This window comes from Myripristis murdjan, chromosome 21 (genome assembly GCF_902150065.1).
Source record: "Myripristis murdjan chromosome 21, fMyrMur1.1, whole genome shotgun sequence".
In the NCBI taxonomy this organism is placed as follows: Eukaryota; Metazoa; Chordata; class Actinopteri; order Holocentriformes; family Holocentridae; genus Myripristis; species Myripristis murdjan.
In genome coordinates, this window is record NC_044000.1 from 10,356,871 (window position 1) to 10,379,798 (window position 22,928).

Genomic DNA, 22,928 nt, shown 5'->3' on the forward strand with positions numbered 1-22,928 from the left:
TCAGCTGTGAGTTTTACCTGTAAGTCTAACCTGAGGTTCACTGTGTTCACCGTGTTGTAGATTGCTGGATTTTTTTCCCCTGCTGTCTGTTGTAGCTGGAAATAGCACAATATGACGTCATGTTGTCCTTGTTCGACAAGCAATGCATGGAAACATGAAAAATATACCACAAAAAAAAAAAAAACACAATAGGCCCACAAATGCAAGGTAGAACACTTATAGCAATTTTCTGACAGTTTTCACTATTTTATAGTGGATTTGTTTTTTTTTAAGTAAGTATTTCTTGCCCTATTTATAGTGGAAATACTAGAGGCCCAGGGTTAAGAGACAGGGCCTCAAATCTCGTTGAAAATCGACATACACACTGGTCAATTCATACTCTTTTATGCCCACACTAGCTCTCTCGTAACTAAATCAGCTATATAAAATCGACATAATCCAGATTACTTCAACTACAGTGAAACAAGAGACATTTTGCAGAGAAAATACAGTATCTGCTGATGATCTCGTCCTTCTCCTCGCTATGTATCACAAAATATTATGTTCCCATAGACTGTTTAGAGGTAAAGATCCCTACCTCTGGAGCTAGATTTACCTCTGGCACAGAATAGCATCCAACCAACCTGTGTTTTTCTACTTTCTTCCACACCTTTTTTTATTTTTCCCCTCTCAGCCTGACAACTGTGATGAGAAACTAAAGAAAGCAACCTGCCTGCTCCTCCTTCAAAAATAAGTATTAAGAGATTTGTGACAAAGAGAGGTTTGGCCTGGGAGAATGCTAAAAGTAACCCTATATTTTCATACCTGAGAACAGTATATATGAAGTGTATATGAATTTGAGCAGAAAGCACTGAAATAATCAGAAAAAAAAAAATCATATATGGCATTCTTCCGGTGGTTTTTAAACATTAAACAACCCTGTAAATATTGCAGCAATCTCTAAATTAGACTTCATGCGATTGGGTCATGTCAGTAGGTCACTCTCCTGCTCTGAAAGGCCCTTTCTTCAGCCAAACTGGCTAAAAGTGAATAAATAAACTCCACTCTAACCCAAATCATCACAATTATCAACTCTTGACCTGACACTGTAACCTTTCAGATGAATCACTCATGTATCACAGTGTGTACTATGGACAATATGAACAGTTACATGCAGAGAAGAATTTGTATTGGTATAGTGCTGTGTATAATACTCAAAGATGTTTTTGTTTTTTTTTTGTTTTTTTTACAGCTGACTGAGAGCTGACTGCTGACTGAGATGTACCTTTCCAGTGCAAATAATAACAAAAGATAACAAATAACAAAAGTGGAATTGTATCCTAAGATTTTTTCTTTTTGGACTTTGGGCCCTGCTGGGCAGATGTAGAAGGAGGAGCGTGATGATACACAGCATTACAAAAAAAAAAAAAAAAAGCCTTTCCACAGGACATCTGAATTGCACCAAGACTAATTTTCATTTTTGACTGGCTGAGCGCCACAGAGCGCATGCTGTGTGCATTCTGAGTCATGCACAAAGCCCATGCAGGCCAGACCCTGGACAATAAAGCTTCCTGTGCATAGTCATCCACCTACTCACACCGCTGCCATTAGCACGACTACAAGAAACAGAGCACGCAACAGCCAAACAATGACCAGAACAAACAAATCCCTGTGTAAGATTTTGATTAAAGACACACAACATTGAAACACAGATCAAAATAGTCTGCATTGTGTCTCATAATACTTCCTCTGACTGATGTTTGTGAAAAGTCCATCCCCATGTGACATTCATCATAATCTGCATCAAAATGTAGGTTTGCCTTTTTATGTTTATTGTCCTCCATCCTGCTGACTCAAGGGGTGCAATATTCACAATTAATAATATTTAGGAGCTGTTTGATGAAACGTCTCAACAAAATCTTGAAATATTCTGGTGTAGAGATAATGGAAAAAGGGGTGGGGAGTAGAATTTTTTTTTTTTTTTTTTTTTTTTTTTTTTTAATCCTGATGTCTTGAGGTTAGCTATTTTTGTCTCAAAAGCTCGGAGAAGAAGCCAAGATGGGTCACTTAGCTAAAATTCTGGAATTTGTGTAATATTATATTTGGAAATGTATTTGCTGCACAATGTGTAAAGGCTAATTTCTGGTGTTGTAGGCCCATGCAGGCTCGTCATATTTAATATGCATTAAACAATAATAAAAACAATCCTTGTCACTATTATCCCCACCTGGTGTCAGTAAAACACATTATACATTCAGATCATGAAATCCAAACTATTTCAGCAGTAGATTGAAATTTATTCATGAAATAACAAACTGATAATTCATATTTTAGCATTGTGGTTTGAGGCGTTTTTCATATCAAAATGTGAAAATAATAGATTACACTCATTTAGGGTTGATTAGGAATTTGCTTATCATCCCCATTTTCATATCAAGAGACTCAAATGGGCTCTCTGCCTTGTGAGGAAACATGGTTTATTCTCTTTTTCACAAGCTGCTTTACCAAGGGAATTTCTCTCTTCTTTTTTTGGGCATGGGGGTTTTAGAAATTATGTTTAAAAAGTGGGTGCAACACAACTACACTAATGTCAAACACACCAAAAAGACACACACTCAAACACACAATGCCAATAGTAAGCAGGCAAAAAGTCAGAGGAAATGCTTATGCCTACAAACGCACCCAGGAGGGGAAGCACAGCACTTTAGTGGTCACTCCCCACACAAAGCCCAATCACAGGAGCTTAGCTGGCCCCATCAAGCTTTTGAGCAAATGCTACCTCGCTGAAATTGCATGTCTAGTTAACCCAGTACACTACGGGGAGAAAATGCGCTTCCATCACACAAGTTTGGGTTGTGCCAAATGCATCGCTTTGAAGTCATTTAAAGAGAGACCATTCATTGTATATAAGGTAAGATGACTAGGCCTTGTCATTTGTGAGGGGGGATTAGTCATGCTATGTTTATTAGAGAGTGTGTGTCAGCTTTCTCGACTGCTGAATTTTAAGGATTTTAGTTCAGAGGTGTTTTCGTCAGAAGTGCACAACACTGACACTGGAGGAGAACGATACATAGGAACTTTTCAGCAAAAAAAAGCCAACTCTACAAACTATTACAGATGAGCAAGGGATTAATTTCATAGAGAGAGACAGAGTGAGAGAGCACGTGTGGGTTTGAAACTTCACTTTCTTCTCTGTTTGAGTTCAGTAAAGTCAGGGAGTGGGTTTATTGAAAATTGGAAACAACACACATCCTGCAAAAACTGAAAGTGCTATTATAATATGAATTAAGAGTTTTAGCAACTAGTTAAACAGGCCTTTTTCACAGCAGCCATGTTGACATGAAATAGCAGGGTCTTTTCAATGTTTACATTACAATTTTTAATGCAAAACGAAGCATTCAGTTTGTACGCCCACACTTCTTTAATTTAATTTTTAGCTATGTTATGACTTTTATGGCATTTAGCTAACAGGCCTACCTAGCTAGCCAAATTACATATCTTTTGCCACAATGTTAAAACCAGTGCAACAAGACAGCTAAAAGATGAATCATATATACCTATATCATGATGAAGGATGGAAGAAACAAATTGTTGTTGATGTTTTATGCTTTACTTTCTCCGATTTAAATCATATTCACAGGCTGCAATTTGTTATAACCTTTCATTAAGACTATTTTTGCAGAAACGGCCAACAAAGTCTTCTACATCTCCCTTGGTCAAGGTATTAGGCTACTACATCCAAGGGGTTTATGGTTTAAAAATAATGTCCCAAAAAAGTTGTAAAATCCTCCAAATTTACCCAAGAACAATCACTTATCACATTTCCATTTCCTTAAGTAGCTTCAAAGACAGAAAAAGCATTTGCTCCCCCATTATTTGTATAAAAACATCACATACAAATTCTGTATCTGTTGGTTGCAGCTCTACATCTAAGCTACATCACACTTATACTGAGTGAAATATTCAATCCCAAGATGTCATTGTTTTACGGCTGCAGTATTACATCAAATAGATAATATGTAGATGTCTTGTGCATCATTTTATACACGTTTCCCTGTATTTCAGCAGGGTATATTCAGTATCTTTGGAAACCTTAAAATCTCCACTAGAATTCAAAATAAAGTCCGGGGGGTCTGGACATATCTCAGCCATGCAGCATGCATTTTGTATTGATGAACACACCCATGGGACTGGCTGGCTTGAAGAGGGTTAACCACCAGCCTCTTGTTGTCAAGACCACAGTCAGAAGCTGCATCACACAGCCAGAATGACACCACAAGTTCAGCGTTACTCACAGTGACTGAGCAGCCACAGCTTCTGTCTTTTTTTCCCTGGACTTTTTGACAGGCTGTTTCAGAGATTGAAACTGACCTTTTTATTTCGCAGAAACTTTCTCCTACCTCTGAGCAACCCTGTCCCAAATGATGCTCCTTTTTTTGGCCTAGCCTTTTTTGGGGGTGGGACTGGGGGGTATTTTCAGCCACAATGGGACTACTTTGTTACCTAAAGGTTAAATAGAAAACTTAAAGCCTTGTCCTGTGTGTGTGTGTGTGTGTGTGTGTGTGTGTGTGTGTGTGTGTGTGTGTGTGTAGCAGTTCATTAAAGGTCGCTCTGCCATTGTGTAGCCCTATCCTCATGAGTGCAAAAGAATTACACAGAATTAAAATGCATTAAATATCTGGCCTGTTGTGATAGGGAATCATCCTATGCAAATTCCTTTCGGTTCAATATATTTAATTGAAACTGTGCAACAATGGACACGCAATCAAGGTGATCACAAAGCAAGCACCTTGGCATAAGGGTGGCCATCCATAAGCACTGCTGATTACTAGGAACGAGAACACTACTTTGACTGTTGGTTGTTGCTCTGCTGCACAAGATGACGATGGGCACTTGATGGATGTGTTTCGCATAATCCTCATTTAAACTGGAGTGGTAATTTTCACCCTTTCGTTAGATATCCTCTATTTGACCCCCCCAGTGTGTATGTGTGCGTGCTTTTGCGAGCCTGTGCCATGCATGTGCGTGCTGCACGCATGCTCGAGTTACACAGAAGGGTCGAAAAGCAATCTGCAAAGCTTCAGCTGGAGATGGAATTGCCAGTTGTATATCTTGAAGCGAGACATATTTATGCCATAGAGGCTAGCCTTCCTGTTTGCTCATCACAGCCACTGCCGTGTGTGTGTGTGTGTGTGTGTGTGTGTATCTGTATGTGAGATAAGACTGTGAGGTAAATTCACTTGTTTATCTTTGTGATTATCTACAAGTGCATGTTACTTTTGTCTGTGTCCATGTGCATCTGTGCATCTCTCTCTTTCTCTCTCACTCTCTCTCTCTCTCACTCTCTCTCTTTCTATGTCTATGTGTGTGTGTGTGTGTGTGTGTGTGTGTGTGTGACCAGTGTATAAACATGCTGTGAAGTGGAGAGTGAATTAGAGAGAGAGAAACCACCGAGCCGTAGTGCACTACACAAGGATCATTAATATCTGTGTGACCTAACACACTTTGGATGCTTAAGCCACAGCGGTTTGTCAAAACAAGCCAAACTGCACAAAGGACAAATACACAGATAAACGTACAGGCAAATTGAGGCCTGCCTGCATATAATGTTATGGACCGTTAAGTTGCTGTGTCCATGATAAATTACATTTCACACCGCTTATTCAAGATTTACGCCTTGTGACGTCTAGATGGATGAGCATTAAGAAGGAGGATTGAATACAGATGTATTCAAACATGCCGCAGGAGCAAGACGTTATATTTTGTTTGTATGTCTACCTCAATCTCTTTATAGAGGCCAAAGATAATTTTCCACATTGTTTGGGCAATACATTTGTATTTTCACCTGTGCCTGAAAATAACAAGGTGCCTGATAGTTCGGTCTTAGATTAATGTTTACATTTACATTTGGGCTCCTATTACAGTGTTAGAACAGCCAAACTCTGTCTTGCAGTCAATCATTACATCTTAACTTTTTCTCAGGTCTCTGATAAATTCATTCTCAGCAGTGTGCAGTATCCCCTTTCAACAGTTGGGGGTCACCCACAGCCCATTTTTTCCCCCAGCTGCATAGAAGAGGTTGCATCAGAGGTGCTAAGGTTGTTGCGTATTTATTTAGAAAAAAAACTTTAATATTGCTTAAACTGTTGTGCAAAAGCATTCTGTTACTATGATTCATCTTCAAACAAGTTTTTCTTCATTTCACTTATGTCACTGTGCACAAACTGATATAACTTATTCATTAAAAAAAAACATCTTTATTACATATTATCACACAGTTATACCCATAGTTTGCTTGGTTTCTCACAGCCACATGAATAATGACATTAATGTAATGCGTGCACTGGTGGGTATCAGCCTCATTAATCCTCTGTGTGTCTCCAACAGAAAACGGCTAACTCAATTCTCTCATTTTCATCACACTTTCCTACGTTTCTGATCACAAAGAAGAGGAATTTGGTAATGTGCCTTATTAAGTTGTCCAACATCTCACAGTTCTCTATACATACACAGTCAGCCAAATGAGTTTTATGCATCATGAGACATACCCCCTTATGTGCATGGAAATTGCACAGCTGTTTTTCCCCTTACTAGTACAATTTTTCTGCAGATGAAACGTGCCGGCTTGAATAAATCTGATAAATTACCAGTAACAAAATGTTGACCAGTCAATTTTTTGACAGGGTGTATTACCCGATATTCTCCTTTTTATCAAGATGTACTGCAAATGGAGCTTGATTGCTCCCCAAGGTGGTGTGTTACAAATGTAATGGTGTTCAACTAGCTCAGCTTTCTTCTTTTTATGGCAAATTTTCTCATGTGCAACGAACATGAGCTTTCAGCTCTCACCCTCTTAATCTCACACAAGTGAAAGACCTTCTTTTAGCACAGTTACATTAATAGCTATAATTACAGTTTCATACACACACTTTTCTTGTCTAATAATTACAGCACTCTGTTGTGTTAATATACTAAAGAGTTGGTAGGAATCTGATAAAAAAGACTGTTTGATCTGAGTAGATTAATGAGGTCAGCTGCTAAGAAGACCTTTTGTCAGCACTGGCGCTCTTTGATGTATGAAAATGATCCAAGCTGCACACCAAAGGCAATATTGTCCAAATCCCCTAAACCTTAATGTGGTTTCAACGGCAAAAAAAAGAGGTTTGAATGTGAATGTGCAGATTTAGAGATAGTTAAGACCAACTGCTTTGAGGAGACTTTGCTTTGTGTATGAATGCTTTTGAGTCAATGTGGACTAAACAACTACCAGACAGCCAATGGAAGCAGCAATGGGTAATATATAAATTTAAAGTGTGTGGTTTCGTGTGTGTGTGTGGGGGGGAGGCCTAATATCCTGCTTCGTTTAGCAGCATTTGACACCTTCACACCTTCAGCCTCCCCTTAATGTGGAGACGACACTAAAACACTTTGATGTTTCAGAGTCTTTAAACACTTAATCCTAAGAAGTGGGGGGAAAGGGAAAATTATAAGCACCTCCTACATTTGAATGTCACTCTTACAGTATTTCACTTTCTACGCCACACTGCCATTCTTGCGCATGCACTAACACATACACACATGCACAGACACACATAGTGCAACACAGGAAAGACAGACTCTTGCTTCCCTGTGATTTTTCCATGGTTTGATAATGTGTGTTCCTCACATCTCCTAAATATTCACTTTACAGGACCTAATAATAACTGTTGTTTTCTAACTTGATCTCCATGCATTTTTGAACTAATGAGTTTTAAAGGATGTAATAAGCCTCAGAGAAACATTTAACCTTTCAAGTAAAACTAAAACATTGAAAATCAATCAAAAGCGGAGTTGCAGGGTTTTCCCAGAACAACAGGGCCCTGGCTGTGTGTGGCGAAGTGATGTAGGGGGTAATCATGATGTCATACGCCTCTCTAGCTGAACGACAACAGCGAATTAGCCGATGGATCAAGTCCCATCAAATCTTGGTGGAGAGAGATCACACCACGCTGCTTAAATAATCTGCTTCCACTCTCGATTCGCCCGCAGGGAAACAGATTGCAGCTCAGCTCAAGATGAGCACTGCAAAATGTCAAAAAAATCAAAAGGATGTTCTTACAGTAATTATGCCTCGCTTGGTGCCGTAAGCAATATGTCAATACGAGGAGGATAGATGTCCCTGAATGTACATAATCATGCAAGTTATCCATCTACTAATTACAAGCAAATCCTTATACCTGATTAGAGCGCTCAGCAAGAGCACAATGCTTGGTTTAAGTTTTGTCTCAATTATTGCCCTCATTGTTCACTGCTGATCTACAACAGATGGCGCTTTCCCCTGAGCGGTCTGTGAAGTGTCCTGTCTCCAATGTCAGGAGGTGACAATGCATGACAGAGATGGCATAAGAGGAGAAGGTAAGGCTGTGAGAGCAAGAGACAATGAAAAGGAGACAAAAGAAAGTTACACATTGCAATAAGGTGCACACAATCCTGAAACCTAGTTACCAAAAAACAAGTAAGGAACAAATCAAGAACAAACAAGGAGCTCGTTAGCAAGTCTGAACCAAGTACTGCACTGTAAATAATGATAAGTTATGTAAGAACACACTGTTAGATGATCTTAAGAGCACAGTATCTCAAAGTTGCTGGATATCTGTTCATTTGTGATGATGACCGCTTAGTAAAGGCATTGTTCCTGATTTATCCAGTAAGGATAGCAATTGCTAAATTTAGTAACTCAACTTGAGTTTATTTGACCTTTCATGCAAACATGCAGCCCAAAGTGCCTCACATAGCAACATTAAAACACAGACAAAAAAATATGAATTATTAATTATTTGCTAGAAATTACAACAATAACATGTTAAAATACATGAATAAATATCAGTATTCTGAAGTAGCTGTAGCTGGAAAGAGTTTTTAGGTAATCCTGTAAACAGGGAATTACAATAGTCTAAATGGCTAGCTAGTAATAAAAGTATGAATGAGAATTTCAGCATTTTTCTGAGTCAAAAAAAAAAAATAAAAAAAAAAATAATAAAATATCTGAGTTTGGCAATATTCCTAGGATGAAAAAAATGTTTTAATGATGTTGTTAAAACAAGAAGTCAAATTTAAATCAGAGTCTAAAATCACTCCCAAGTTTGTGATGAGTCTATTTTGAAGACCACCAAGAATTGCTTTGGGTCCTATTAAATGATCAGTGTTTTCCTTTTTTTTTTTTTTTTTTTTTTTTTAACGTTTTTACCCATCCACACATCAGTGAGATAAGCAATAAGAGCATGCTGTGCATTGTGGTCATTCAAAACAGAGATACACAATTGTTTGTCATCTGCATAGAAATGGTATTTGACATGGTGATGGCTAATCATGTTTCCAAGTGGGAGCGCATATAATTTTAAACAAAACTGGGCCAATGATCCCTCCTTGAGGAATACCATATTACACACCATCAGTCTCTTATACATAAGCACCCAGGCTGACAAACTATGGAGGACTAAAAGGGACAGAATGAAATAAATAAATACATCTTTAAATAAATACTTAAAATTGTCATTACTTAATTAAAATTAAATAAATAAATGTGTCATTAAATGTGTCATTAATTAATTAAAATACCAGCTCATTTAATGTAAAAACATATACTGTATATAATTATTTCACTATTTAATTAATTATTTCATGGACCGGTGTTGCAGTGCTTCATGAATTAATTTTATCTGTCAAAGTCATCCATCAAAGTCAGTGGGCGGATCCTAACACCTGATTGGTTACCTGGCAAAGAAAGTCAAGACAGATCGACTTCAGATAATCGATTGATGCAGAGCAATTAAACATATTCTAGAGTGAATGTTTTTAACTGTTTTTCTTAACCCAGACGCTCAGGTTGCATAACCTACAACCAAGAGACTTTACTAAACATCAGGGTAAAGCATGCTGCAAGAACTGAGGCACTCGGCTCTGATGTGGACATACTACGCCAGCACGGGATTTTACCTGCGTCTACACCGGCAGTCACCAGGGAGAGGAGGAAGCGCAAGCAGTTCGAACATAAACAAAACTGTCTACCAATTAAATTAAAGTAAAACCAAGCTAACTCTTGGCCAGAAAGACCCAGACTTTTCTGAAGTTTTGTGATTGTGTTGGATTTTACACTGAGGTCTAAGAGAAAGATGGCTGCATTGTTTGCATCCACAATAATTCTCAAGTCATGTACAGTTTTCAGCAGGGGTGTTTCAGTGCTGTGGTTTGCTCAGTAATCAGGAGCTTTTCTAAAATGTTGATGTTGGTTAAACAGTAATAGTTAGGAGTTAGTATGTTAATACAATGTTCCACACATTTTTTTTCTGTGTGAACCCGCTGATCTAGGAGAATGATTTTCAGTTTGAGGTCTCTGGATTCAAATCCTAATCAAGTAAACTGTCAGGGAACCAAACAGAAGTCGTGCACCAGGTGAAGCACATCAGTATAATCAGATGACTTCCTCAGAGGCCAGCTTACCGCCTGAATAAGACTGACAGTCAGATGTCTTGGGGCTTGAGATAGAAAAACAACATTTTCTATGAGAGCTCATTTGCTCATTTTTAGCTACTAAATATCAAATTTATGACATCTCAAATCACATTCTTGAAACTGAGCTTGTTCTGAATGCAGCGATACCAAACATTTGACAAAAACAGCTGGTAGTTTTCAAATACAGTAATTACTATTTCAGGCATTGCCCTACTATTTTCTGTAGTTAGTAACAGTGGGTCTCTTATTTTGTCAGTGTTCTTAAAAATCCTAACTAAGTAATGGTAACCAGAAAGCCCTTGTGACTAACCACTAAAAATGCAATGTTAAGAAAAACACATGCTTTGACCATGGACATTAATGAGTTAACTCTCAGTAAGGTACTAAATCACATGATCCCTAGCAAGTCATTACTTCTTACTACATTTTTCTACTACTTTTTAGGTTATTTAATATGTGTGCCCCTCAAGTCAATTCGACCATCACCCTTACCATCTGACAAATACTGTATCTACTCAAGTTGGAATGCATCATCACTTCATGTCTTCTTCAGCACTTAGAATTATCTATCCACTCAATAAAGACAGTCTTGCTCAGCATTTACAAAAAATGCTTAGGAGGTGATTGGATCAAGCATCTGTCAATCATTAGCTAACTTCTGAACCAGACAAATCAACCATTTTCATAGTATGAGAATGCAGAAGCTAAACAAACAACATCAAACATGACAGTGAATGTGAGTAAGCATATAGATAAGGATCCTGCATTTTGGTACACCATTTTCTATTGCTTTTGTAAGGAAAATCCTCATTGCTGTCCTGTTTCCCAATTCAGGGCACTAATAGCTTCTCTTTGTCGTCATCACCTAAGCCGCACCTATAGTTTTGCAGCTTTTAATGTTTGGAGTGTGGCTGGGTATTTCCATGAGTTAGTTTATTAATTCAGAGTTACTGAGGGACTACTTAAACTATTTGTTAACAAGCAGTTCATTTTCAATTTGTTCCTCACTTGGTCCTTAGTAGCTACTTTGGATTTTGTGTAGCTTATTATAAAATTTTACCAGGAATAAGAGTCTCTCCAAAACGTCTGAGCTGCTCTCCAGGTCTGGTAGCTGAGTCGTAGCACTGACACAGTTTCAGTTTTCCATTAAATGAATAATAGAGGGAGAGGGGAGGGTTAAGAGCATCCCCTCTTTCCTAATGTGGAAAGGAGCGGGAGACAGGGAGATACAGCCAGGCATGACTGTAAGGTGACATACAGTATACTTCCTTTGGCGTAGCTACATTAGTACAGTTTCATTATTATTTTGGTGCTCCCAGTGATCCAGACGTTACTCCAAAAAGCACATGATGGAATTCTTAAATATGTCCCTCAGGGGTTTGCTGTAACTTTTTAGTGATTAATGAATTAGGTTGTACATATGGGGAGGCGGAAGGCACAGCGCAGGCTAATGGGATTTTAAGCTCTCTTTCTCAGACCTGGCCCATTTCACCACGGTTGTTCTCTCCCATCGACCAGTACCTAAGACGCTGAGCACACGCCACCAGCAGCAGCAGCCCGGGGAAGTGTTTTCTCAAGCTCCTGAAGCGCTCGCCTCCTTTTCTACATCTGCTTAAGCACACTCGGCTGCGTTCTCGCTGACTTAGCAGCCTCCTCTGCGGATGCTTTGGGAGGCGCACAAAAAAAAAAGACAGGGCTCAGGAAAAGTGTGTCAGGGAAACGGAGAAAGCACATCTACCATTCTTTCTCCCAAAACAGGCGGATGAAAACAGAGAGGCAGAGAGGCAGGCAGAGGTTGTGAACTTGGAGAAATACTAAACTCATTGCTTAAAAAGTTCAGAGACGGTTTATTAGACAGTTGATCATGAAGAATCTAGTGAAACCCCAGCCTGTTAGCTGAAGAATAGGAAATAAGCAATCAATACCACTTTGCTAATGTGCTGAATCCCTGCTATAGCTGTTTTGCTGCAGTTGGTTCAATCACTGTTCCGCCACATTCAGCTTTTTTTTCTGTTATTCCTTTCTAATGCCATTTGAATTGATGCTAAATGTATTTTTTTTTTTTTTTTTACCTTATTGGCTTTTAAATATTGTTTTATTGCCTGTAAGCCACTTTGGAACCATGCTTTGAAGTGTTATGCAAATTAATTATGTTTCAGTTTTTTACAGGAGTAATATAAAGTCCTTGCGGGTTGTGTGCACGCATCTTCAGAAATAAAAGAAAATGCAAACTGTGTCATTTCTGATTTTCACCAGTGCACAGAGGCATTGCTTTCGAACATGTATGCTAAGTACTGTGCACAGTTCTCATTTCATTCACAAGTGGCTCATCGGAAATCAAAACAGGAGACATTTCAATTGTAGTTTAAGGTCACTGCAAAAGGAAAAAAATAAAAAATAAAAAAATAAAAAAAAATCAGTCAATCAAATCCAGGCAAAATATGGCTTGTTAGTGCTATAGTTATAACTCTATCCCTTAAGCTCAGTTCCTTGACCACCAGAATTGTTGGGGATTTGGTGCATTCTTTCATTGTTTATATCAACACTGTCAGCCGAACACTAAGTGCCCACAGTTGCAACTTCCAGCCTCTCTGTTCCTGCCCAATCCCCAGCTGGGAGCAATCTGCTGGTCAGGTGTGGCACGGTGGTGGCAGGCCGAGACCTCGCCAGCAAGCCAGGGGGACTCCAAAACACAGCCCGGATACAGGGAGGGACAGCTTGCACATAGCACATAAAATACAAAAGATCCACAGGGCAATTCAATGTTAAAACAATGGATATAATCCTGTAAAGTAGAGTAAAGTCGCTCCAATTTTGGCACACCAGTCCTGTACTGACCATACAAAAATGAACCATAACTACAGTATTATGTATGTGTTCTGGGGTCTCATTAGCCCCACAGCATCAGTATCACTTTTCTCAGCAAGAGCAATAATTGTACAAACGTACAGGGACATTGACGCAGCAACATAAACAACTGTTTTGCCAACACAGCACATAATGACATCGTGCAATGACAACAGAGCGCCAGTGTAGGACAGTTGGTGGTGAAAGACGTACTATGGATGACACATTGCTCTATACATTCACCATTCTGTGTCTGTGTGGAGAAACATGGCATTGTTTGCTGTGTTAGCAGAACAGGGTTGTTCTGTAGCAGTGATGTTTTGACCCCTCCAGGAAGGGACTAGTGCATCAGGCGGACACTGTTAATGCATTAGGCTAAACCCCAGGAGGGTGGAGGGGGGGGACTTTCCCTGCGGTCTGCAGCATGTGACAATAGAGAGCCTGGCTACAGCTAGCCCGCTCTACAGAGGCACTTGTCTAGCTAGCGAGCGAGGACCCTACACTCTGTGGATTATGTCTAAATAAAGCCTCGGCAGTGTATGAATCACTGTGTCACTGATCCCCTATGCTTCCCAGACAACAGGTTTGCCTTCTCCAGGCTGTCGCTGCCTTTCCACTCCTTCAAATGAAGAATAAAGGAGAGAGAGAATGAGAGAGAGAAATGGAGACTGTGCGAGGGTGAGAGGAGAGTTGACGTTCATCACTCGAGTGCCGTGGCTTAGCCTAAGAGGCTTGAATAATCAGTATGTTAAGCTGTCAGGGTGTGCGCTCGCGCCCACCGTGCGCTTACAAACTCCTGGGCGCTTTTTAATCAAGCAAAAACGCTGAAAGGCAGTGGTGAGTGCCAAGAGCCCAGGCAAAGAGACGAGCTTTAGAGTATCTGTTACACTTTCTCCTGACATCACCAGACATGCACTTTCACTGTAAGCTGCACACATGCCCATTCCTTTTTTTTCTTTTTTTTTTTTCTTTTGTTTGTTTAACAGAGGACATGATGTATGGCCATAGGTTTCAAGGGCCGCAGAGACTTTTTGACATGTCTTCATTTCATGAATCCTCATATTTAGTGGAACTACCTCCAGGTATGCTGATCCACTACAGGAGACTCACTGCACCCGCACTGCATCTCTGCCATGCAGAATGCACACAGCTGAAGAAATGTTGAATCTATATTTCCACAGTGATTTGTATGTATGGCTTGCAATGTAATATCCCCTTGTACTGTATGTGAGGTCCTGTTGTCCTTGTACAATATGCCAGTGTGCGCTGTGTTGCAATAAGTTGCCAACATGTCTTTGCTACACTGTAACTCAATAAATTTAAAGGTGAGGCGATGTGGAACTTAATAGTACATGACAATTAAAGAGAGTGCGACAATGTGACAGGTTTCGCTCCTCAGAAAAGCCCTCCTGCCTGCAACGATCAACTTTCAGCCCTACCTACAGCAGAGCAGAGCTTTATCCAAAATACAACTAAATGCTTTTGTGATTACAAACTCTTACAAATTCTGCCTCGGGGGCATTTACTGTCTTGTCTTGTGTGTTTTACATCAAACAGTCTCAGAAAATGCTGTGAAATGAGCATGAATTATGTGAGCATTCCTCCACAGTGAAGAGGAATATGTGGCAATAACATGAACTGGACACACCACATGCACCTGCTCTTCATGTGAAAAGAAGATTACATAAGAATTAACTTTACACAAGTGAAACCATTTTGGTGAAGGTTGGGGAAATTTATGAGAGCATATCAAGTTCTGCCCATATTACCATATGTGAGTCTAATTAGTGCTCTCACCACTTCTGCAGGGTCACTTAATCCTCCTGTCTTTGGGGTCAGTTTGACCTCATTCAGTGTTTAATGTCTCTAAATAAATGATTAACATTGTTTTTTTGTTTTTTTCTTCACATTGCATGACTTTTCCTAATTTACTAGGGACAAGTAGGTAAACATAAAATTTGCATGATCACATGTTTTATTTAAATGGCTGTTTACGTTGTCAACAACACATTAAGTAACTGACACATGAACTTGGGTATCATTTTTTATTATAATCTATTTTCTGGAGGTTTAAGTTGCTTAGGTGAAATGGACCTAAGTGATAAATGTGGTAAATTTGAAGGTAACAGGAGGGTTAAGCTCATTAAGTCAGTCATCTTTGATTGTTGAATTGCTGGAGTCAAATACAAGTCATTCATAACAATATAAACTTGTATGTGTCACTGCTCTGTAATGGCAAATGTGGTGTTAAAATAGTTCATTCTAAGCCCATGAAACACTTTGAATCTTCATCTCGTGAGATGCCAATTTAAAAATATTGAGGGAAATATATTATTTTTATTTAGATATAAACTATTTTTGTGGTCTGAAAAGTAAAAAATAAGTTGTAGCATTGTAGAAAAGTTGTTAATGCCCTTACTCCCCACCACACTAGCTGTGAAATCACTGCCTGTTTATCTTGCCACCTCTCAGTTTTAATGCAGAGCACAAATTTGCATTTTGAGACATCACACTCATTTCACAAGATTTTGGAAGACAAAAGAGCTCCTTTTCACCTTCTATTTCAATATGACCTGCACTCACGAAAAAAAAAAAAAAAAAACCCTTCATCTCTTTTTTATTCTTTTTTTCTGCATTATGTACATCATGCCAGAAATAAATAAATAAATAAATAAATAAGCTCTGCTGACTGCTATCTGAAGAAATAATAATAATTGCACGACACAAATAACATGGAAAGAGCACGCCCCACCTAGCAATTTGCAGCTGGAGTGGAAACCTTTTTTATACTTTCAGCTGAGCTTTATCTTAATCCAAAAAACGAATATTTCCAACACACCCGGAGCTAAACGTCTTTAAGCGATATTATCCCAACAAACTGGACCCAGTACACAGCACAGGTCAGGATGGATGTAGCCAGGGCTAAAACAAGCACATTCCAGCTCTGATCTAAAACTAAAACTAGACACAAGGCTAATGCTGCCTCAACACTCCTCCACGCTTTTGTGTGTAATACTTTGATCACTACTGCTATCTTAACTCCAAGCCAACAATAATATTTTCCTGTCACTTCCCCACTTGAGCTGTTTCTCCAAACCCCATGTATTAGTGGGTGTATAAATAGCATCAACACAGGGGGCAGGGGAGGGCTGCCTATTTATGACCATACTGCACCACCCAGAGTGATGCTAGCAGAGCAGCAGGGGAGGCAAAAGCTCCAACCCCTTTCCTGCTCCACCTTTCCTCTTTCAGCCCTCTGCCTCGTCTTTTTTTCCATCCCAACTCCTCATCCTTTCTGATTGATCTCGCAACCCTTCACAGGCTTAAATTACATCGCGCAGTGGCTTTGCACAGAGACAAAAAGGCCCTCAGATTTCACAGCCCATAATTCTCTCCAATAGCCTCAACTTTTAAAAAGGTGCCGTGTTCAATTTCAGCCTCCAGCAATGCCTCCCCTCTTCCATCCCTCGCATTCTGTTATGAATTATGACACGGGATGGATGGTTGTTAAGTTTACTGCCCGGCTCAGTGACAGAGAGCTGCTTACCGATCAAGTAAGTGTGAGGGAGGGAGAGGCAAAAAACAGACAGAGCACAACGTACGAGCAGTAGGGCCAATTGATTGTTGGCAGGGTGCAGAGCTTGATGTATCCATGCTTCATCTGTATCTGTTCTTATCTGGTACTATATATGTTATAAGTCGACATGAAGTTCTATTTCTCTGTATCGGAGTGACACATGGCCTCCTGATCGCTGCAAAACTTTGACTGACACTCTCAAAGGTTAGCACTCCAATTTACACCAATAAAACATAAAGACAAGCCTATCTCGTCTACATCACATCTCAAAGTGCTTTCTTTCCAAAATAAATGAGTGAGTCAATAAGTAAAATTCATTAAATTGAAAAACTTTGCTTGTTCCACCACATGTGACATTTTTCCTTTAGGATTAAGTTCCATATACATGATCATTGTTCAAAAATTGGTTACAGATTATGGTTATCTCAGTCAGTGGTTCTCAACATTTAAAATGAAGCCATGCTCTGTTAGCATTTTATAAGATAAAACAAATTAAGAAAAAACAGAAACAGACATCATAGTTTCTGTAGTGAATTTATGCGGTGATTTTTTTTCCTATCCCATAAATCATCTTGTGATCCTTGAAGTAGAGGCCTACAGCTCTTACATGAATTAAGTTCTAGACTTAAGTCACTGGAACGGCAATTAAAACTATGAGAGCATATGGAGAAGTTTTTGTTTCCACACCCATGTTGAATGATTTACCCCGTTAATCCATTTTTATTCCTTTGAACACCATTAGTTGGCCCATTAAGCTTGAGTTTAATATTAGTTTAAGATTAGCGTTTATCTCGGCATTTGTTTCCTTGTGGTCACCAAGCAGATAGTCCGCTAACACAACACACACTGCATGAAAGAAAACTTATTTAACCAGGCAAGGTGACGATCAAGCGCACACTGCTGTTTACACTCTTGGCTGAGGGATGCAATTATTCAAATAGCTGCTTAAGATTGCCCCAAGTTCTCCCATCACCTGATGAGCAGTGATGGATTTTATACTGGGTCATTGTGACATTTTATCAGACTCAGGACAGTGGGGAAAAAACAAAACAAAACAAAAAAAAAAAAAAACAGTTGTTTTGGAAGGCAATTTTTTTTTTTTTTTTTTTTTTTGAAAGGGTCATCCTGACTTCCTTCTGAAGCGGCAATAGCACTTTAGGGTAATTCTTGGATAAAAATATCAGTTCTTCACAGAAATTTGATTCTAAGTGGGAGTCCAGCTCATCCACAATAGAGTGCTGATCAGGCCACATATTTTTGTCCCAAACCGATCCAAGATGGAAGTTTAGTAACCCAACAGGCATTCTTTTTTTTTTTGTGTCTGAACCCGACCCAAGCGTGTCCTCCATCACCAGGTTACATTTACCACCTGGAATAGCCAACGTGTTGCCTTCAGTGTCATCACATAAACTCCAGCACTTTACGGGAAGTTGCCCAGAACAGACAGTAGGTCCGTCATCTTTCTCTAAAGTAACGCTGACGCAACCGAACCCGTGCTGAACCTGAACATAATTTTTAAATTCCAGGTAGGGAAAACTGTTGGGACAGTACCCAAGTGCTGCTAGCTAGTGAGCTTACTACTCTGAGAGATATGGTGGTGACACAAATGGTAGGCTGCTGTTACCATCAAGCTGCAATATTTGCATCATAATAAATGTTGTTTTTGCCTAATTTCATTACAAAAGTAGCAGTCACTGAAAGTCAAATGACCTGGTCGGACGGTGCTATTTTTATTTCGGTGTGAACTGTTGACTGCTGAGCTGACGACACACGAGTGACACTGCCTACTCCACCTGCTTTGCTGTAGTGGCAATGTCATTTCAAACACTTCTCACCAAGACAGAGTGGTGAGGAGTGCTTCTTAATCTGATCTATTCTAAGGCTCAGCGTCCAAACCGGGTCACAGGATTGTTCGTGGTGGGCCACAGTTTGTCAGTGTGCTACTAGCATGGGTCCAAGACAGATGCTTTACTCAGTTTGGCAACTGGGAGTAAAAAAGTTTGAAAACCAACATCTCTGGAACATAATCTGAATGGACCTCATATGCAAGTAGCTCAAGTCAGTGTAACTGCTCTCTTAATAAGATGATGATTACACATTTCAAGGTGATATGGCATACACAGCTGGACAGAAGAATGAAGACCTCATTTTTAATCCAAAACAACTGAAATACTAAATCTCTCTAGGGGAGATGGACTAAGATTTTATTTTTTGGATGTAGCTAAAAATTTCTGGAGTCAATACACATATAATCTGATGAGAGGACATATTTAAAGAAGAGTGTAAAATAGTGATTTTATCTTTAAAAGGTGTCCTACAATCAACAGTCTATCTACAAACATTAAAGATATCAACTTTATCTTTTGCTGTCATATTAGCTGAGACGGTACATATTCAGGTTTGCAAAACAGGTGGTGTAAACCAGTAGCCTTGGTAATTTCATTTGGTCCAACTGAAGTGCTCAGTGAATTAATTTGCTTGTAAGCTACTCATTAAATAAAGTGAGGAGGAGAAGAAATGAATATGGAGTTAACAGGCAGCTCAGCAGGCTTACGGTGCTTAATGGCAATAATGATCACAAGTTATTTGACACTCATGGGAAGGTGCCGTGTGGCAAAATGTTTACGGCAAAATTCAATAAAATAAATAAATAAATAAAATTAGATAAACACTTTTTTTTTTTTTTTAATTTAATTACATTAACAGCATAACTTTTAATGGGTTTCCATGATGTCTCTCACTGATTGTTGAGAAGGTATTAAGATATGACATTATCATATGGCACAAATTATGGGCCCAATTTATTTTCCATACCATTTTGTTCACTGAGTTATTCTGTGATATGTCCACACTGTAATAAGATGTTGGGTCAGGAATAATAACAAAAAGCTATTATTTTGGCACATTCCCTTTGCACACTTGTACACTGTTGCCTTATTTTGGCTAAATTAGAGAACTTTATTTAGGATAATGCCCTTGAACAAGGCAACTGAAAAGTGCTACCTATTTAAGTTTCAAAAATGTGTCTTGAAGGCATCACCAATGTCAGCTGCCCATTCATGAACACTTGATGAAACAGTTATTTATCCTTTTATAAATATTTGTGTGAACCCCACTGAGAGAAAGTCTCATCAGTGTGCAGTTGGATTCAATATTATAAACTCTGACATCGGATCTCAGCTGACCAAATACAGCTCCTCTACAGTGCTTTTGTCAGTGTCTGTTTACCCTCCATGTCTCTTTGACAGACACAGAGACAGCAGCCATTCGGTGTCAGTGGCCTTTTTTTCACACTGCGCCAATGCCTACCCAGGCAACTCCCGGCCCACTCCGCGCCCCGAGCCAGGCCAGCATGAGATCCGGAATGGCTAGAATGGGCCAAGGCACAAAGGACCAGCTGCTTGCAGAGTACTGGCCTTCGGTGGAGGCAAGAGGGGTTTATTCAATGCACTGGATGCATGTGATCCATCTTTTTATAGCAGGGTTATGTCAAATGGCAAATTGGCGGTGGAAGTGGTAACACCCAGACATGCATTTGGAAAAAAAAGAGGTTGTAGAGAGTGTATGTGACTGTTGACATACATGTGCAATCATCTGAGATTTACTCAAATGGCAGCGATGTGCTCATGAGTCACGCATGTCATCCTTAGTTTCCATCCATCTTTCCCTTAACAACATTATTTGCATAAACAAAAGCCTGTCTGTCTGCTCACATTTCATTTGTTGTCAACACGACACTTCTCGTGACATGTTTCATTCACTTTAATTCGCAAAACCGTCACAACACGGCAGACGCTAAAACCTAGATGTCCTGAACTGAAGTGTGTGGCATTATGTGATGTGAAAGTGTAAAACTGGTCTGACACTGTGAGCTGCACTCCTAGTCTGCATTAGCTACATGCTGCTCAACTTCGGCTTAAAGCAGTGGCAGCAAGGCGTGCAAGTGCACAAGCAGGAGCATGCACACATACGTCAGCAAGGCTCATAAATATCTCATTCTACAAGGGATTTTATGTATGTATTCTTAAAAGAGGTTGCATTGAAACAGTTGATGTGCAGTGAGCTGATTAAATATAGCTGCATAAGGAGAACTGGGCTGATGATGTAGTGAGGGCTGAGTAAACTGTAAAAATGCTTTAACTATGTAGAAGCAGGAGGGAAAGGCATTTTCTTTTGCGTATTTTATCACCGATCCTCCATGTATGCTAATATACATGCTTTAATCAAATGCAAATACTTATTGACCCAAGTGCAACTCCTTGACCAACACCATGATGGGAATTTAAAGCAATTATGAAACTCCAGAGAAAGATGTAAACTTGTAAAACCTCCCATGAAGCAGAAATGCAGATTACCAATATTGTACAAAATGGTTTGAGTACTCATAAAGGCTGAAATTAACATCTTAATTGCAAACCTGCATTCGAGGTACAGGACATACAGTCAAAGCCAAAGATGTATTTCATACAATAGACTTCACCGCTTGAAACAAGGTATTAAAGTGAACATACTGGGGTTGTGTGTTGTTGGATAAACTTCGAAGATGTTTTTTTTTTTTTTTTTTTTTTTTTTTTTACCTTCCATTATTTTATTTATTTCCTATTGAGTAATCTAACTTGAATATGGTCTAAATTGGATGCGAAGTTCAAAAGCTTTCTAACTACACGCTTTTAATGATGTCCGATGAAAAGCTGAGCTTAAACTGATGTGGGGAGGATGAGCATCCTTCACTCTGTTCTATGGTCTGGCACAGAGCCAGCCAGGCATCTGAGGGGTATTGCTGTACACGAACACCTGCTTGATTCCTGAAGAAATATAAACACTTCATTTACACCTCCTCAGAACTACTGACATCCTAACAGCTGATGTTGAGCGCAATCAAAAAGCAGCATACATTACAGCAGCTCCCACCAAAGAAATGTTTTGAGCCCAATTTGTTGAAAGTCTAAAGTATTCTATAGTTCTCTGCATACAGTGGGTCATCACACGCTGCCACAACAAAACTGTTTGAAAGCTGCTGTCCCCTGAGACAGTCTTACTGGGAGGTCCCTCATTCCCAAAAGGCTTTGCTACAGATGCTCTTTCCAACTAAATTAGAAAACGATTATCGCAAAAAGAAAGGTCAAGCTGCCTCTCAAGGAAAAGCCATGTTTTTTTTTTTTTTTTAAAGTTGAGTGTCAGAGGAGAAGTAAAGAAAAGTGCTTGGAGTGAAAATGTGCAAATTAAATTGAGGCACGTGAGATGTTTGCTTAACGACTGGACCATGTTCCACACTCAAGGGCCAGTCAACTCACAATTAGATGAATCATTTAGAAATGGAACTGTATTGGCCTATTCTACAGTTTAAATGACAAATGCTTTCAATTAATTATCTGAAGACTGTTTTGGAATAGGATGTACACCCATTGAAACCTGTGGACTCTGAACTGACTTTACAACTGTAAATAAAATTTGTTAAATAATAGAAATAAATAAACATAGACATCTATGGTTATCTGTCAGTGGCCTTCAATTATATTAACAATCCCAACAAAAAAGCTGCACATCACAGGAAGCATTTCCTCAGTTGTTGAAATTGTTGTGAGGTCCCATTTCAGGCTTTAATAGAGTGGCTTTAAAAACTCCAGGCTGGCTGTATTGACGTGTACACCGGTCTAATATCACTCTCTCTCACTCTCACACACTACACTTTCCCTTCCTGGTAAAATACAGGATGTGCGGATGGAGAACTAAGCAACCCCCACCCCACCTTGCTGTTGCCAGGAATGCTTTATGGGCCATGTTAATATTGGAGCTGCCTGCTGGAAAGATTGCTTGATTCAATCAAGCAAGTCGCCGCCTTGTAAAGTCATTACACTTTGTGCAATGTCATGGATTCTGGAGCCCCTGGACTGTCCTGTGTTCTATCCGAGCATCGGGGATGTGGCCTAGCAAAAAGCACGTGTGCCTGGCACTTCAGCATCTATAAATAGCCATCATGAGCCAACGCAAACACTTTTAAAAATCAATTAGAGATGTATTTTCCGTAACCAAA

The 22,928-nt window shown here is 39.4% G+C and overlaps 1 protein-coding gene across 3 annotated transcripts in view; it reads right to left on the reverse strand.

Moving 5' to 3' along the window:
• The window catches only part of pcbp3 (poly(rC) binding protein 3), a 78,333-nt gene that overhangs the window by 54,518 nt on the left and 887 nt on the right, over nt 1–22,928 (reverse strand). The gene's annotated exons all lie outside the window — the stretch shown is intronic.